This window comes from Somniosus microcephalus, unplaced genomic scaffold, assembly GCF_052327205.1.
Source record: "Somniosus microcephalus isolate GS21.2 unplaced genomic scaffold, FLI_Smic_1.0 unresolved_chr1, whole genome shotgun sequence".
In the NCBI taxonomy this organism is placed as follows: domain Eukaryota; kingdom Metazoa; phylum Chordata; class Chondrichthyes; order Squaliformes; family Somniosidae; genus Somniosus; species Somniosus microcephalus.
The window spans coordinates 23,608,267-23,621,643 of record NW_028225179.1 but is presented as its reverse complement, the minus strand read 5'-3'; the positions used below and the strand labels follow the sequence as shown (position 1 = coordinate 23,621,643).

The 13,377-nt window shown below is 43.7% G+C and overlaps 14 non-coding genes across 14 annotated transcripts; 8 read left to right on the top strand and 6 right to left on the bottom strand.

Moving 5' to 3' along the window:
- The first annotated feature begins 82 nt into the window (after positions 1-82).
- trnap-ugg (transfer RNA proline (anticodon UGG)) lies at positions 83-170 on the top strand. Its single transcript is given in 2 exon segments — positions 83-118; positions 135-170. It is a non-coding gene; the product is annotated as a tRNA-Pro (tRNA).
- Positions 171-1,091: 921 nt separating this feature from the next.
- trnas-gcu (transfer RNA serine (anticodon GCU)) lies at positions 1,092-1,173 on the bottom strand. Its single transcript has one exon. It is a non-coding gene; the product is annotated as a tRNA-Ser (tRNA).
- A 509-nt stretch (positions 1,174-1,682) lies between these two features.
- Positions 1,683-1,770, top strand: trnap-ugg (transfer RNA proline (anticodon UGG)). The gene is given in 2 exon segments: positions 1,683-1,718; positions 1,735-1,770. It is a non-coding gene; the product is annotated as a tRNA-Pro (tRNA).
- Positions 1,771-4,883: 3,113 nt separating this feature from the next.
- On the top strand, positions 4,884-4,971 carry trnap-ugg (transfer RNA proline (anticodon UGG)). Its single transcript is given in 2 exon segments — positions 4,884-4,919; positions 4,936-4,971. It is a non-coding gene; the product is annotated as a tRNA-Pro (tRNA).
- A 907-nt stretch (positions 4,972-5,878) lies between these two features.
- On the bottom strand, positions 5,879-5,960 carry trnas-gcu (transfer RNA serine (anticodon GCU)). Its single transcript has one exon. It is a non-coding gene; the product is annotated as a tRNA-Ser (tRNA).
- Positions 5,961-6,469: 509 nt separating this feature from the next.
- trnap-ugg (transfer RNA proline (anticodon UGG)) lies at positions 6,470-6,557 on the top strand. The gene is given in 2 exon segments: positions 6,470-6,505; positions 6,522-6,557. It is a non-coding gene; the product is annotated as a tRNA-Pro (tRNA).
- A 921-nt stretch (positions 6,558-7,478) lies between these two features.
- Positions 7,479-7,560, bottom strand: trnas-gcu (transfer RNA serine (anticodon GCU)). Its single transcript has one exon. It is a non-coding gene; the product is annotated as a tRNA-Ser (tRNA).
- A 509-nt stretch (positions 7,561-8,069) lies between these two features.
- trnap-ugg (transfer RNA proline (anticodon UGG)) lies at positions 8,070-8,157 on the top strand. The gene is given in 2 exon segments: positions 8,070-8,105; positions 8,122-8,157. It is a non-coding gene; the product is annotated as a tRNA-Pro (tRNA).
- A 921-nt stretch (positions 8,158-9,078) lies between these two features.
- trnas-gcu (transfer RNA serine (anticodon GCU)) lies at positions 9,079-9,160 on the bottom strand. Its single transcript has one exon. It is a non-coding gene; the product is annotated as a tRNA-Ser (tRNA).
- Positions 9,161-9,669: 509 nt separating this feature from the next.
- On the top strand, positions 9,670-9,757 carry trnap-ugg (transfer RNA proline (anticodon UGG)). Its single transcript is given in 2 exon segments — positions 9,670-9,705; positions 9,722-9,757. It is a non-coding gene; the product is annotated as a tRNA-Pro (tRNA).
- Positions 9,758-10,679: 922 nt separating this feature from the next.
- trnas-gcu (transfer RNA serine (anticodon GCU)) lies at positions 10,680-10,761 on the bottom strand. Its single transcript has one exon. It is a non-coding gene; the product is annotated as a tRNA-Ser (tRNA).
- A 509-nt stretch (positions 10,762-11,270) lies between these two features.
- Positions 11,271-11,358, top strand: trnap-ugg (transfer RNA proline (anticodon UGG)). Its single transcript is given in 2 exon segments — positions 11,271-11,306; positions 11,323-11,358. It is a non-coding gene; the product is annotated as a tRNA-Pro (tRNA).
- A 921-nt stretch (positions 11,359-12,279) lies between these two features.
- trnas-gcu (transfer RNA serine (anticodon GCU)) lies at positions 12,280-12,361 on the bottom strand. Its single transcript has one exon. It is a non-coding gene; the product is annotated as a tRNA-Ser (tRNA).
- Positions 12,362-12,870: 509 nt separating this feature from the next.
- trnap-ugg (transfer RNA proline (anticodon UGG)) lies at positions 12,871-12,958 on the top strand. Its single transcript is given in 2 exon segments — positions 12,871-12,906; positions 12,923-12,958. It is a non-coding gene; the product is annotated as a tRNA-Pro (tRNA).
- The last annotated feature ends 419 nt before the right edge of the window (positions 12,959-13,377 follow it).

Below are 13,377 nucleotides of genomic sequence, written 5' to 3'. Positions count from 1 at the left end.
TTCAACTGTATTAACAGGTCCTCTGTGAGCTGGATTCGCACCAGCGCAGTGAAACTCAATGCAAATGGGAAATGACATCGGCGGCTCGTTGGTCTAGGGGTATGATTCTCGCTTTGGGCATTTCACGATTAAAATGCGAGAGGTCCCGGGTTCAAATCCCGGACGAGCCCTGGCACATTTTGTTAAACTCAACAACTCGGTCATCAAAGCTGAAATCGCTCTGCTTCTAAAATAACGGCATGATCCGAGATTGTGAGCTCTGCCATTTCAAACAGACACAGAATGATCCGGGGCTGTGAGCACTCGCGGTTTAAACAGACCCAGAATGATTCGCAACTGACCGCGACCCCGCCCATTTTCGACAGGCCTGATTTTCAAAGCTTATGAAATATATGGCAACATAAATCGGGCTGTTTCTAAAACGATGCCCGGTTTAATCTTGGACACCAAGTTGAAAATTTACTCCATTATCATTTTTCCCATTATCTCCTTCATTTTACTCCAGCCAAATGAACTGAGTTTAGGTGTCAGCCGTGGCTCAGCGGCAGCATACTCAAGCCTCACTCCAGAGACTTGAGTGCATAATCCAGGCTGACACTCCAGGGCAGTACTGAGGTAGTGCTGCACTGTCGGCAGTGCCGTCCTTCTAGTAAGATGTTAAACTGGGGCTTCAGATCCCATGAGCGAATGCTGAAAAGAACGAGGATTTCTCGCGCATTATTTATCTCTCAACCAAAGACCCAAAAACAGAAAATCTCGTCTTTAAGTTTGATAAATATTTTTGAAATTCCAAAGGAGAAATTTATGTTCCTGTTCCCTAATCATTTGCCTCTGTTGCCGCTAGTCTTTTCATTCGGTGCCAATCTCAAAGGAAGGAAGAAGGGGTTCTCAATCTTCGATTCACGATCTCATCTCCACTTTCATTCAAGGTGGGTTGAGAAATTTCTTGGAATATTTTAATTTTAACAAGATATGAGCAATGCAGGGGCACAGACCAGCAACACCAGTGCAATTTTCACGAAATTGTATTTCAAGTAAGATTCAGTGAAATGCTTGGAAAGTGCATCAGCATCAAACGTATAATACAGTAACGACGACGATGGGATTCGAACCCACGCGTGCAGAGCACAATGGATTAGCAGTCCATCGCCTTAACCTCTCGGCCACCTCGTCTCACCAATACACTGCTTTCAGATATTCCATTTCTTGCTTTTTACATCTAATTAGAACTATCCTGAAAGAAATTCAAATTCACCGCTTATCCTGCCCGTGCACACAGATCTACAATGTTGAAAATGTACAATCAGCTTAATGTAAGCAACAGGCCTTCCGTTACTTCAGATGAGGGACTGTCAAAAATGGCCGGTTTCACGCCAGATTCAGAATATATAAAGTGTCGCCTAGATAATTAAAAGACCTTTGTAGGACTTGAACCTTCAATCTTCTGATAACTGAAGAATTTGCAACAGAAGTCAGATGCCTAATCCATTAGTCTATGCGGCCGCTGATGCCGCTGAATCTCTTTTTATGGGGCGAATTGTGAGCAGGTTCAAGGAAACTGTTCGAAAAAAGAAGTGGATTGAGGAAAAGATAAAAATATTTCAACTGTATTAACAGGTCCTCTGTGAGCTGGATTCGCACCAGCGCAGTGAAACTCAATGCAAATGGGAAATCACATCGGCGGCTCGTTGGTCTAGGGGTATGATTCTCGCTTTGGGCATTTCACGATTAAAATGCGAGAGGTCCCGGGTTCAAATCCCGGACGAGCCCTGGCGCATTTTGTTAAACTCAACAACTCGGTCATCAAAGCTGAAATCGCTCTGCTTCTAAAAAAACGGCATGATCCGAGATTATGAGCTGTGCCATTTCAAACAGACACAGAATGATCCGGGGCTGTGAGCACTCGCGGTTTAAACAGACCCAGAATGATTCGCAACTGACCGCGACCCCGCCCATTTTCGACAGGCCTGATTTTCAAAGCTTATGAAATCTATGGCAACATAAATCGGGCTGTTTCTAAAACGATGCCCGGTTTAATCTTGGACACCAAGTTGAAAATTTACTCCATTATCATTTTTCCCATTATCTCCGTCATTTTACTCCAGCCAAATGAACTGAGTTTAGCTGTCAGCCGTGGCTCAGCGGCAGCATACTCAAGCCTCACTCCAGAGACTTGAGTGCATAATCCAGGCTGACACTCCAGGGCAGTACTGAGGGAGTGCTGCACTGTCGGCAGTGCCGTCCTTCTAGTAAGATGTTAAACTGGGGCTTCAGATCCCATGAGAGAATGCTGAAAAGAACGAGGATTTCTCGCGCATTATTTATCTCTCAACCAAAGACCCAAAAACAGAAAATCTCGTCTTTAAGTTTGATAAATATTTTTGAAATTCCAAAGGAGAAATTTATGTTCCTGTTCCCTAATCATTTGCCTCTGTTGCCGCTAGTCTTTTCATTCGGTGCCAATCTCAAAGGAAGGAAGAAGGGGTTCTCAATCTCCGATTCACGATCTCATCTCCACTTTCATTCAAGGTGGGTTGAGAAATTTCTTGGAATATTTTAATTTTAACAAGATATGAGCAATGCAGGGGCACAGACCAGCAACACCAGTGCAATTTTCACGAAATTGTATTTCAAGTAAGATTCAGTGAAATGCTTGGAAAGTGCATCAGCATCAAACGTGTAATACAGTAACGACGACGATGGGATTCGAACCCACGCGTGCAGAGCACAATGGATTAGCAGTCCATCGCCTTAACCTCGCGGCCACCTCGTCTCACCAATACACTGCTTTCAGATATTCCATTTCTTGCTTTTTACATCTAATTAGAACTACCCTGAAAGAAATTCAACTTCACCGCTTATCCTGCCCGTGCACACAGATCTACAATGTTGAAAATGTACAATCAGCTTAATGTAAGCAACAGGCCTTCCGTTACTTCAGATGAGGGACTGTCAAAAATGGCCGGTTTCACGCCAGATTCAGAATATAAAAAGTGTCGCCCAGATAATTAAAAGACCTTTGTAGGACTTGAACCTTCAATCTTCTGATAACTGAAGAATTTGCAACAGAAGTCAGATGCCTAATCCATTAGTCTATGCGGCCGCTGACGCCGCTGTATCTCTTTTAATGGGGCGAATTGTGAGCAGGTTCAAGGAAACTGCTCGAAAAAAGAAGTGGATTGAGGAAAAGATAAAAATATTTCAACTGTATTAACAGGTCCTCTGTGAGCTGGATTCGCACCAGCGCAGTGAAACTCAATGCAAATGGGAAATGACATCGGCGGCTCGTTGGTCTAGGGGTATGATTCTCTCTTTGGGCATTTCACGATTAAAATGCGAGAGGTCCCGGGTTCAAATCCCGGACGAGCCCTGGCACATTTTGTTAAACTCAACAACTCGGTCATCAAAGCTGAAATCGCTCTGCTTCTAAAAAAACGGCATGATCCGAGATTGTGAGCTCTGCCATTTCAAACAGACACAGAATGATCCGGGGCTGTGAGCACTCGCGGTTTAAACAGACCCAGAATGATTCGCAACTGACCGCGACCACGCCCATTTTCGACAGGCCTGATTTTCAAAGCTTATGAAATATATGGCAACATAAATCGGGCTGTTTCTAAAACGATGCCCGGTTTAATCTTGGACACCAAGTTGAAAATTTACTCCATTATCATTTTTCCCATTATCTCCTTCATTTTACTCCAGCCAAATGAACTGAGTTTAGGTGTCAGCCGTGGCTCAGCGGCAGCATACTCAAGCCTCACTCCAGAGACTTGAGTGCATAATCCAGGCTGACACTCCAGGGCAGTACTGAGGTAGTGCTGCACTGTCGGCAGTGCCGTCCTTCTAGTAAGATGTTAAACTGGGGCTTCAGATCCCATGAGCGAATGCTGAAAAGAACGAGGATTTCTCGCGCATTATTTATCTCTCAACCAAAGACCCAAAAACAGAAAATCTCGTCTTTAAGTTTGATAAATATTTTTGAAATTCCAAAGGAGAAATTTATGTTCCTGTTCCCTAATCATTTGCCTCTGTTGCCGCTAGTCTTTTCATTCGGTGCCAATCTCAAAGGAAGGAAGAAGGGGTTCTCAATCTCCGATTCACGATCTCATCCTCCACTTTCATTCAAGGTGGGTTGAGAAATTTCTTGGAATATTTTAATTTTAACAAGATATGAGCAATGCAGGGGCACAGACCAGCAACACCAGTGCAATTTTCACGAAATTGTATTTCAAGTAAGATTCAGTGAAATGCTTGGAAAGTGCATCAGCATCAAACGTGTAATACAGTAACGACGACGATGGGATTCGAACCCACGCATGCAGAGCACAATGGATTAGCAGTCCATCGCCTTAACCTCTCGGCCACCTCGTCTCACCAATACACTGCTTTCAGATATTCCATTTCTTGCTTTTTACATCTAATTAGAACTACCCTGAAAGAAATTCAACTTCACCGCTTATCCTGCCCGTGCACACAGATCTACAATGTTGAAAATGTACAATCAGCTTAATGTAAGCAACAGGCCTTCCGTTACTTCAGATGAGGGACTGTCAAAAATGGCCGGTTTCACGCCAGATTCAGAATATAAAAAGTGTCGCCCAGATAATTAAAAGACCTTTGTAGGACTTGAACCTTCAATCTTCTGATAACTGAAGAATTTGCAACAGAAGTCAGATGCCTAATCCATTAGTCTATGCGGCCGCTGATGCCGCTGAATCTCTTTTAATGGGGCGAATTGTGAGCAGGTTCAAGGAAACTGCTCGAAAAAAGAAGTGGATTGAGGAAAAGATAAAAATATTTCAACTGTATTAACAGGTCCTCTGTGAGCTGGATTCGCACCAGCGCAGTGAAACTCAATGCAAATGGGAAATGACATCGGCGGCTCGTTGGTCTAGGGGTATGATTCTCGCTTTGGGCATTTCACGATTAAAATGCGAGAGGTCCCGGGTTCAAATCCCGGACGAGCCCTGGCACATTTTGTTAAACTCAACAACTCGGTCATCAAAGCTGAAATCGCTCTGCTTCTAAAATAACGGCATGATCCGAGATTGTGAGCTCTGCCATTTCAAACAGACACAGAATGATCCGGGGCTGTGAGCACTCGCGGTTTAAACAGACCCAGAATGATTCGCAACTGACCGCGACCCCGCCCATTTTCGACAGGCCTGATTTTCAAAGCTTATGAAATATATGGCAACATAAATCGGGCTGTTTCTAAAACGATGCCCGGTTTAATCTTGGACACCAAGTTGAAAATTTACTCCATTATCATTTTTCCCATTATCTCCTTCATTTTACTCCAGCCAAATGAACTGAGTTTAGCTGTCAGCCGTGGCTCAGCGGCAGCATACTCAAGCCTCACTCCAGAGACTTGAGTGCATAATCCAGGCTGACACTCCAGGGCAGTACTGAGGTAGTGCTGCACTGTCGGCAGTGCCGTCCTTCTAGTAAGATGTTAAACTGGGGCTTCAGATCCCATGAGCGAATGCTGAAAAGAACGAGGATTTCTCGCGCATTATTTATCTCTCAACCAAAGACCCAAAAACAGAAAATCTCGTCTTTAAGTTTGATAAATATTTTTGAAATTCATGTTCCTGTTCCCTAATCATTTGCCTCTGTTGCCGCTAGTCTTTTCATTCGGTGCCAATCTCAAAGGAAGGAAGAAGGGGTTCTCAATCTCCGATTCACGATCTCATCTCCACTTTCATTCAAGGTGGGTTGAGAAATTTCTTGGAATATTTTAATTTTAACAAGATATGAGCAATGCAGGGGCACAGACCAGCAACACCAGTGCAATTTTCACGAAATTGTATTTCAAGTAAGATTCAGTGAAATGCTTGGAAAGTGCATCAGCATCAAACGTGTAATACAGTAACGACGACGATGGGATTCGAACCCACGCGTGCAGAGCACAATGGATTAGCAGTCCATCGCCTTAACCTCTCGGCCACCTCGTCTCACCAAAACACTGCTTTCAGATATTCAATTTCTTGCTTTTTACATCTAATTAGAACTACCCTGAAAGAAATTCAACTTCACCGCTTATCCTGCCCGTGCACACAGATCTACAATGTTGAAAATGTACAATCAGCTTAATGTAAGCAACAGGCCTTCCGTTACTTCAGATGAGGGACTGTCAAAAATGGCCGGTTTCACGCCAGATTCAGAATATATAAAGTGTCGCCTAGATAATTAAAAGACCTTTGTAGGACTTGAACCTTCAATCTTCTGATAACTGAAGAATTTGCAACAGAAGTCAGATGCCTAATCCATTAGTCTATGCGGCCGCTGATGCCGCTGAATCTCTTTTTATGGGGCGAATTGTGAGCAGGTTCAAGGAAACTGTTCGAAAAAAGAAGTGGATTGAGGAAAAGATAAAAATATTTCAACTGTATTAACAGGTCCTCTGTGAGCTGGATTCGCACCAGCGCAGTGAAACTCAATGCAAATGGGAAATCACATCGGCGGCTCGTTGGTCTAGGGGTATGATTCTCGCTTTGGGCATTTCACGATTAAAATGCGAGAGGTCCCGGGTTCAAATCCCGGACGAGCCCTGGCGCATTTTGTTAAACTCAACAACTCGGTCATCAAAGCTGAAATCGCTCTGCTTCTAAAAAAACGGCATGATCCGAGATTATGAGCTGTGCCATTTCAAACAGACACAGAATGATCCGGGGCTGTGAGCACTCGCGGTTTAAACAGACCCAGAATGATTCGCAACTGACCGCGACCCCGCCCATTTTCGACAGGCCTGATTTTCAAAGCTTATGAAATCTATGGCAACATAAATCGGGCTGTTTCTAAAACGATGCCCGGTTTAATCTTGGACACCAAGTTGAAAATTTACTCCATTATCATTTTTCCAATTATCTCCGTCATTTTACTCCAGCCAAATGAACTGAGTTTAGCTGTCAGCCGTGGCTCAGCGGCAGCATACTCAAGCCTCACTCCAGAGACTTGAGTGCATAATCCAGGCTGACACTCCAGGGCAGTACTGAGGGAGTGCTGCACTGTCGGCAGTGCCGTCCTTCTAGTAAGATGTTAAACTGGGGCTTCAGATCCCATGAGAGAATGCTGAAAAGAACGAGGATTTCTCGCGCATTATTTATCTCTCAACCAAAGACCCAAAAACAGAAAATCTCGTCTTTAAGTTTGATAAATATTATTGAAATTCCAAAGGAGAAACTTATGTTCCTGTTCCCTAATCATTTGCCTCTGTTGCCGCTAGTCTTTTCATTCGGTGCCAATCTCAAAGGAAGGAAGAAGGGGTTCTCAATCTCCGATTCACGATCTCATCTCCACTTTCATTCAAGGTGGGTTGAGAAATTTCTTGGAATATTTTAATTTTAACAAGATATGAGCAATGCAGGGGCACAGACCAGCAACACCAGTGCAATTTTCACGAAATTGTATTTCAAGTAAGATTCAGTGAAATGCTTGGAAAGTGCATCAGCATCAAACGTCTAATACAGTAACGACGACGATGGGATTCGAACCCACGCGTGCAGAGCACAATGGATTAGCAGTCCATCGCCTTAACCTCTCGGCCACCTCGTCTCACCAATACACTGCTTTCAGATATTCCATTTCTTGCTTTTTACATCTAATTAGAACTACCCTGAAAGAAATTCAACTTCACCGCTTATCCTGCCCGTGCACACAGATCTACAATGTTGAAAATGTACAATCAGCTTAATGTAAGCAACAGGCCTTCCGTTACTTCAGATGAGGGACTGTCAAAAATGGCCGGTTTCACGCCAGATTCAGAATATAAAAAGTGTCGCCCAGATAATTAAAAGACCTTTGTAGGACTTGAACCTTCAATCTTCTGATAACTGAAGAATTTGCAACAGAAGTCAGATGCCTAATCCATTAGTCTATGCGGCCGCTGATGCCGCTGAATCTCTTTTTATGGGGCGAATTGTGAGCAGGTTCAAGGAAACTGCTCGAAAAAAGAAGTGGATTGAGGAAAAGATAAAAATATTTCAACTGTATTAACAGGTCCTCTGTGAGCTGGATTCGCACCAGCGCAGTGAAACTCAATGCAAATGGGAAATGACATCGGCGGCTCGTTGGTCTAGGGGTATGATTCTCGCTTTGGGCATTTCACGATTAAAATGCGAGAGGTCCCGGGTTCAAATCCCGGACGAGCCCTGGCACATTTTGTTAAACTCAACAACTCGGTCATCAAAGCTGAAATCGCTCTGCTTCTAAAATAACGGCATGATCCGAGATTGTGAGCTCTGCCATTTCAAACAGACACAGAATGATCCGGGGCTGTGAGCACTCCCGGTTTAAACAGACCCAGAATGATTTGCAACTGACCGCGACCCCGCCCATTTTCGACAGGCCTGATTTTCAAAGCTTATGAAATATATGGCAACATAAATCGGGCTGTTTCTAAAACGATGCCCGGTTTAATCTTGGACACCAAGTTGAAAATTTACTCCATTATCATTTTTCCCATTATCTCCTTCATTTTACTCCAGCCAAATGAACTGAGTTTAGGTGTCAGCCGTGGCTCAGCGGCAGCATACTCAAGCCTCACTCCAGAGACTTGAGTGCATAATCCAGGCTGACACTCCAGGGCAGTACTGAGGTAGTGCTGCACTGTCGGCAGTGCCGTCCTTCTAGTAAGATGTTAAACTGGGGCTTCAGATCCCATGAGCGAATGCTGAAAAGAACGAGGATTTCTCGCGCATTATTTATCTCTCAACCAAAGACCCAAAAACAGAAAATCTCGTCTTTAAGTTTGATAAATATTTTTGAAATTCCAAAGGAGAAATTTATGTTCCTGTTCCCTAATCATTTGCCTCTGTTGCCGCTAGTCTTTTCATTCGGTGCCAATCTCAAAGGAAGGAAGAAGGGGTTCTCAATCTTCGATTCACGATCTCATCTCCACTTTCATTCAAGGTGGGTTGAGAAATTTCTTGGAATATTTTAATTTTAACAAGATATGAGCAATGCAGGGGCACAGACCAGCAACACCAGTGCAATTTTCACGAAATTGTATTTCAAGTAAGATTCAGTGAAATGCTTGGAAAGTGCATCAGCATCAAACGTATAATACAGTAACGACGAGGATGGGATTCGAACCCACGCGTGCAGAGCACAATGGATTAGCAGTCCATCGCCTTAACCTCTCGGCCACCTCGTCTCACCAATACACTGCTTTCAGATATTCCATTTCTTGCTTTTTACATCTAATTAGAACTACCCTGAAAGAAATTCAAATTCACCGCTTATCCTGCCCGTGCACACAGATCTACAATGTTGAAAATGTACAATCAGCTTAATGTAAGCAACAGGCCTTCCGTTACTTCAGATGAGGGACTGTCAAAAATGGCCGGTTTCACGCCAGATTCAGAATATATAAAGTGTCGCCTAGATAATTAAAAGACCTTTGTAGGACTTGAACCTTCAATCTTCTGATAACTGAAGAATTTGCAACAGAAGTCAGATGCCTAATCCATTAGTCTATGCGGCCGCTGATGCCGCTGAATCTCTTTTTATGGGGCGAATTGTGAGCAGGTTCAAGGAAACTGTTCGAAAAAAGAAGTGGATTGAGGAAAAGATAAAAATATTTCAACTGTATTAACAGGTCCTCTGTGAGCTGGATTCGCACCAGCGCAGTGAAACTCAATGCAAATGGGAAATCACATCGGCGGCTCGTTGGTCTAGGGGTATGATTCTCGCTTTGGGCATTTCACGATTAAAATGCGAGAGGTCCCGGGTTCAAATCCCGGACGAGCCCTGGCGCATTTTGTTAAACTCAACAACTCGGTCATCAAAGCTGAAATCGCTCTGCTTCTAAAAAAACGGCATGATCCGAGATTATGAGCTGTGCCATTTCAAACAGACACAGAATGATCCGGGGCTGTGAGCACTCGCGGTTTAAACAGACCCAGAATGATTCGCAACTGACCGCGACCCCGCCCATTTTCGACAGGCCTGATTTTCAAAGCTTATGAAATCTATGGCAACATAAATCGGGCTGTTTCTAAAACGATGCCCGGTTTAATCTTGGACACCAAGTTGAAAATTTACTCCATTATCATTTTTCCCATTATCTCCGTCATTTTACTCCAGCCAAATGAACTGAGTTTAGCTGTCAGCCGTGGCTCAGCGGCAGCATACTCAAGCCTCACTCCAGAGACTTGAGTGCATAATCCAGGCTGACACTCCAGGGCAGTACTGAGGGAGTGCTGCACTGTCGGCAGTGCCGTCCTTCTAGTAAGATGTTAAACTGGGGCTTCAGATCCCATGAGAGAATGCTGAAAAGAACGAGGATTTCTCGCGCATTATTTATCTCTCAACCAAAGACCCAAAAACAGAAAATCTCGTCTTTAAGTTTGATAAATATTTTTGAAATTCCAAAGGAGAAATTTATGTTCCTGTTCCCTAATCATTTGCCTCTGTTGCCGCTAGTCTTTTCATTCGGTGCCAATCTCAAAGGAAGGAAGAAGGGGTTCTCAAATCTCCGATTCACGATCTCATCTCCACTTTCATTCAAGGTGGGTTGAGAAATTTCTTGGAATATTTTAATTTTAACAAGATATGAGCAATGCAGGGGCACAGACCAGCAACACCAGTGCAATTTTCACGAAATTGTATTTCAAGTAAGATTCAGTGAAATGCTTGGAAAGTGCATCAGCATCAAACGTGTAATACAGTAACGACGACGATGGGATTCGAACCCACGCGTGCAGAGCACAATGGATTAGCAGTCCATCGCCTTAACCTCTCGGCCACCTCGTCTCACCAATACACTGCTTTCAGATATTCAATTTCTTGCTTTTTACATCTAATTAGAACTACCCTGAAAGAAATTCAACTTCACCGCTTATCCTGCCCGTGCACACAGATCTACAATGTTGAAAATGTACAATCAGCTTAATGTAAGCAACAGGCCTTCCGTTACTTCAGATGAGGGACTGTCAAAAATGGCCGGTTTCACGCCAGATTCAGAATATAAAAAGTGTCGCCCAGATAATTAAAAGACCTTTGTAGGACTTGAACCTTCAATCTTCTGATAACTGAAGAATTTGCAACAGAAGTCAGATGCCTAATCCATTAGTCTATGCGGCCGCTGATGCCGCTGAATCTCTTTTAATGGGGCGAATTGTGAGCAGGTTCAAGGAAACTGCTCGAAAAAAGAAGTGGATTGAGGAAAAGATAAAAATATTTCAACTGTATTAACAGGTCCTCTGTGAGCTGGATTCGCACCAGCGCAGTGAAACTCAATGCAAATGGGAAATGACATCGGCGGCTCGTTGGTCTAGGGGTATGATTCTCGCTTTGGGCATTTCACGATTAAAATGCGAGAGGTCCCGGGTTCAAATCCCGGACGAGCCCTGGCACATTTTGTTAAACTCAACAACTCGGTCATCAAAGCTGAAATCGCTCTGCTTCTAAAATAACGGCATGATCCGAGATTGTGAGCTCTGCCATTTCAAACAGACACAGAATGATCCGGGGCTGTGAGCACTCGCGGTTTAAACAGACCCAGAATGATTCGCAACTGACCGCGACCCCGCCCATTTTCGACAGGCCTGATTTTCAAAGCTTATGAAATATATGGCAACATAAATCGGGCTGTTTCTAAAACGATGCCCGGTTTAATCTTGGACACCAAGTTGAAAATTTACTCCATTATCATTTTTCCCATTATCTCCTTCATTTTACTCCAGCCAAATGAACTGAGTTTAGGTGTCAGCCGTGGCTCAGCGGCAGCATACTCAAGCCTCACTCCAGAGACTTGAGTGCATAATCCAGGCTGACACTCCAGGGCAGTACTGAGGTAGTGCTGCACTGTCGGCAGTGCCGTCCTTCTAGTAAGATGTTAAACTGGGGCTTCAGATCCCATGAGAGAATGCTGAAAAGAACGAGGATTTCTCGCGCATTATTTATCTCTCAACCAAAGACCCAAAAACAGAAAATCTCGTCTTTAAGTTTGATAAATATTTTTGAAATTCCAAAGGAGAAATTTATGTTCCTGTTCCCTAATCATTTGCCTCTGTTGCCGCTAGTCTTTTCATTCGGTGCGAATCTCAAAGGAAGGAAGAAGGGGTTCTCAATCTCCGATTCACGATCTCATCTCCACTTTCATTCAAGGTGGGTTGAGAAATTTCTTGGAATATTTTAATTTTAACAAGATATGAGCAATGCAGGGGCACAGACCAGCAACACCAGTGCAATTTTCACGAAATTGTATTTCAAGTAAGATTCAGTGAAATGCTTGGAAAGTGCATCAGCATCAAACGTGTAATACAGTAACGACGACGATGGGATTCGAACCCACGCGTGCAGAGCACAATGGATTAGCAGTCCATCGCCTTAACCTCTCGGCCACCTCGTCTCACCAATACACTGCTTTCAGATATTCAATTTCTTGCTTTTTACATCTAATTAGAACTACCCTGAAAGAAATTCAACTTCACCGCTTATCCTGCCCGTGCACACAGATCTACAATGTTGAAAATGTACAATCAGCTTAATGTAAGCAACAGGCCTTCCGTTACTTCAGATGAGGGACTGTCAAAAATGGCCGGTTTCACGCCAGATTCAGAATATAAAAAGTGTCGCCCAGATAATTAAAAGACCTTTGTAGGACTTGAACCTTCAATCTTCTGATAACTGAAGAATTTGCAACAGAAGTCAGATGCCTAATCCATTAGTCTATGCGGCCGCTGATGCCGCTGAATCTCTTTTAATGGGGCGAATTGTGAGCAGGTTCAAGGAAACTGCTCGAAAAAAGAAGTGGATTGAGGAAAAGATAAAAATATTTCAACTGTATTAACAGGTCCTCTGTGAGCTGGATTCGCACCAGCGCAGTGAAACTCAATGCAAATGGGAAATGACATCGGCGGCTCGTTGGTCTAGGGGTATGATTCTCGCTTTGGGCATTTCACGATTAAAATGCGAGAGGTCCCGGGTTCAAATCCCGGACGAGCCCTGGCACATTTTGTTAAACTCAACAACTCGGTCATCAAAGCTGAAATCGCTCTGCTTCTAAAATAACGGCATGATCCGAGATTGTGAGCTCTGCCATTTCAAACAGACACAGAATGATCCGGGGCTGTGAGCACTCGCGGTTTAAACAGACCCAGAATGATTCGCAACTGACCGCGACCCCGCCCATTTTCGACAGGCCTGATTTTCAAAGCTTATGAAATATATGGCAACATAAATCGGGCTGTTTCTAAAACGATGCCCGGTTTAATCTTGGACACCAAGTTGAAAATTTACTCCATTATCATTTTTCCCATTATCTCCTTCATTTTACTCCAGCCAAATGAACTGAGTTTAGGTGTCAGCCGTGGCTCAGCGGCAGCATACTCAAGCCTCACTCCAGAGACTTGAGTGCATAATCCA